This window comes from Limulus polyphemus, unplaced genomic scaffold (assembly GCF_000517525.1).
Source record: "Limulus polyphemus unplaced genomic scaffold, Limulus_polyphemus-2.1.2 Scaffold1155, whole genome shotgun sequence".
Classification (NCBI taxonomy): domain Eukaryota; kingdom Metazoa; phylum Arthropoda; class Merostomata; order Xiphosura; family Limulidae; genus Limulus; species Limulus polyphemus.
Genome location: NW_013666765.1, coordinates 240,771 through 244,851, shown reverse-complemented (window position 1 = coordinate 244,851; position 4,081 = coordinate 240,771).

Genomic DNA, 4,081 nt, shown 5'->3' with positions numbered 1-4,081 from the left:
AAACAAGTTATGGCAAAGGACAAGAGATCATCCCATCTTCGTATCATAAGCCATGAAAAAGAAAACACCCCAAAACATTATTACAGGACACTTTAAACACTATAAATTAGTAAAGAAAGAAATACCGTCTATAGATCAAAATTAAGATAGCACTTTGTGTTTTGTATATTTCAGTATTGATTCAATAACTGTAATGTTAATGTTAATTGTAAAAAAATATTTTATTGCTAATTATGGAATTTTAAGTTTAATATATTATTGTTTTATTTATATGTTAGGATTGTTCATAGGACTTCACAATCCAGGGAAGGGGAATATGGGAATTGTGTTTTAATATTTTAATTTAGATATTTTGGCATGATAGTGATGAGGCGTGATGCCTAGAAATTTCCTGAGTGTGTGGATTTGACATAACTTATTCAATTCTCTAAAGACTTGAGGAAAATATTGTAATCATGTAATATAAAAAAAATAAACACGAGATAAATATTCTTAATTAGTGAATTAGTCAATCAGTTAGCTAGTCTGATACAGCACTGTTGCTTGATTACTGTATTGGCGAGTGTGTTAGTTAGTCAGTTTTTAATTTGTGCCATAATACGAGAGGAAATTTAAGAAGTAAGTGACTGTTGTATTTGTGAGTTAGGCCTATTGCTTGTGAGCTTGTAAAACTTGTGGTAAAAGAAATAAAACTATTTCCCTTTTCTGTTAAGTGCAGTGGACTTTACATTATTTTTACCGAATATTAAAAAGAACCCATCCAATCATAAAAACTGTTACAATAATATTACTGACCGTTTGTCGGACACAGTATTGAGTATATTTTCAATATTAAGTATAAGGTAAATACATAGATAGCGACAATGTATTATAATTTATTTTTATTTTATCGAAATAGTTTGTTTGTTTGTAATTAAGCACAAAGCTACACAATGGGCTATCTGTGCTCTGCCCACCACAGGTATCGAAACCCAGTTTCTAGCGTTGTTAATCTGCAGACATAGCGCTGCACTATTGGGGGTCTTATGCGAAATAGACCTGGCCAATTCAGAACTGATCTTTGTCATGTATGTTAATGACTTTTTCTACTTTCAATATCTTCTTTTTCTTTATCTACCCTACCCAGTGACCACGTGACCCATACATTCAACTTTGTACTTTTACTTTACACTGTGGTTTTGAACACGTATGTGATGTGAGTTACAACTCTAATATAGAAGAAAGTTCAGTCCTCAAAGATTTACGGAAAAATGGTAAGTATTGTTTTTCTATAATAGTGATTAATCGCATTTATTATGTAGTAAAATTATTTACTATAGAGTTTATTTTTGTTATAATAGTTGACTCGTTGAAATAGTAGGTTTTGCGGCTTTTTCAGAATGTAAAAGTTATAGAACGTAAACTATAAACTGTGTGTTAAATCTTTCAATATTTGTAAAAACGTTAGGTGTGACAAAACTTTCAGCAGTACGTTAAATGTACTCTAGAAACAGTATAAAATGTATGTCATGCAAGCTAAATGCACTGATTTTTAGGTGTTACCGTAACACTATTTCTAAATATAACGTGAGATAATTCAAATAAAAACTAGATTGTTTGTTATAGAATGTTGCTATTCGTCGTACAATGAAATCTCATACACATTGAAAGAATATTCTAAGTTGATTGTTGTAAAGTTCGTGTGTATTCGTCTGTGTGTGTGAACAATATTGTATATATTATGCTTATTATGAATGTCGACAAAGCTGAACATGTCACAATGAGTCAGAGTGAAATGTCTCCACCGATGGAAATGAAAAGAATGTCTATATGCTGCATACTGTCCTACGGAAGTATAGAAACATCTTTGTCAAATATAAGTAATTAAATGTATCTTGAAATTTGTATACAATCCTTAGTAACATTGGCCACCTTTGTAAAATACATGCAACACAAATAAATATATATATAATTGAAAACAAAAACGTAAATTGTGATCTCATTCAAATAATGTATAACAGCAGATTTATTAAAATCCTACGGACAGTAACATTGTCGTTAAAATAATAGTTTTAACATAATCAAATCTATACATTGATGATGTAATCATACGTAGAAGTATAGTGTCCACCCTTGTAAGATAAAATCATAAAGTAGCATGAGTAAAATGAAATATTTTGTCAAGTTATATGGATAACATAAAGTCAAACTAGTGAAACAGTAAATTTTAAATCATTGCATGATATTTAATTAAGCTTCCTTTTCAGGACGATTTACTTATAAATAGGCAAAAAATGTAATTACATATAGAACTAATGAATTAGTGTTTTATTCCGACTGTATTAAATCTAATCATGTTGAGACACGTCGATCTACTTCTTGGACGTATTGTCCGCCTGTCATGGCGATCTAGCAAACGCGCTCTCTGGTTCCACTTCGTGAACACTTATACAACCCTATGTTGTCGTAATGATTTGAATATTACGTAATAGTCATGTTAGTTTCTAACAATGAGATATGATAACGTATAACATTTAAGGTACAAATACATTGAAATTACAAATATATCCAATGAAATAATTGTGTTTATGGTGATACTAGCCTCATCTGGTTTTAGTGTAACTAATTTAATACAAATATAACAGTGCTTTCAAATTTTTCTTTTGCTTGGGTTTATCTCTACAGTTAATACCAAAAATACCCAAGAAGCATAGGAAAATAAATCCATTTATAGATCAGTACCATTTATTTGTGAAAAAATTAACTAAACCAGGTACCAAGATTAAGATTTATCTAACTGAAATTATATAATAATGAAATATTCGGTACACGTACAGTGTACAAAATAGAAGGTGTGGACTATGAAAGTTTCTGTATATGAGAAACAAGTAGATAAATAAAGACCAGATGCTTTGTTTGTTTGTTTTTGAATTTCGCGTAAAACTTTTCGAGGGCTTTCTGCACTAGTCGTCCCTAATTTTGAAGTAATAAAGTAAGCAGAAGGCAGCTAGCCTTGGACTACTCTTTACCAGCAAATAGTGGGATTAACCATCACGGCTGAAAAGATGAGTATGTTCATTGATGGGATTCAAACCTGCAACCAAAAAATTGCAATTTGAGTACCCTAACCATCAGGAACTGCGGCCAGATGCAAGCTTTGTTTGTTTTTTGAATTTCGCGCAAAGCTACACGAGGGCTATCTGCGCTAGCCGTCTCTAATTTAGCAGTGTAATACTAGAGGGAAAGCAGCTAGTCATCATCACCCACCGCCAACTCTTGAGCTACTCTTTTACCAACGAATACTGGGATTGGCTGTCACATTATAATGCTCCTAAGGCTGAGAGGGCGAGCATGTTCGGTGGGATGGGGATTCGATTCCGTGACTCGCATACTGCGAGTCGAGCACCCTAGCCACCTGGCCATGCCGGGCCCCAGATTCAAGCATGATGAAAAAAAACAAAAAAAAACGAAAATAGTCAAATGTAAATGGGAAAATGATTGAAAATACCACTAAATAAAATTGAAAAAAAGTTAAGGATTGAATTAGATTGTAAAAACAAACTTAAACAAAAGAAAAACATTGGGCGTACTAAGAATCAAGGAATTAAAACTTGGCGTAAATATAACACCAGGAATACCATTATATTTGTTTTAAGTTAATGCATTAAATAAAGATGGAGCCAGTATCATCATAAACACAATCATTTGATTTAGATATGTTTGTAATTTGCATTTACAGCAAAACTTGTATAAGTCGGCCACTTGGGTTCTGTTCAAAAGTGACTAGTTTATAATGGTGGCCAAATTAAAAATAATCTCTCTCATATTGGTTTATTTTGTATTTTCTAATTAAATTACCGTGAAGCACGTTATACTTTGCACACCAGTGCACGGACTCGTACCCATATAACAAGAGAGTAGTGCTGTTATGAAATTGGATTCGTTAATTTCGCAGAGAGTAATAAATTGCATACTAGACTTGTCAATACTATGTTCGCTTTTTTCATCACCTCTATATGGGTGTTACAGCCCGATATTTTGAAAATGGAACGTAAAAGCAATTACTGATGTAGGCCTAATGTTCATTCAGGTTCTTATCTAT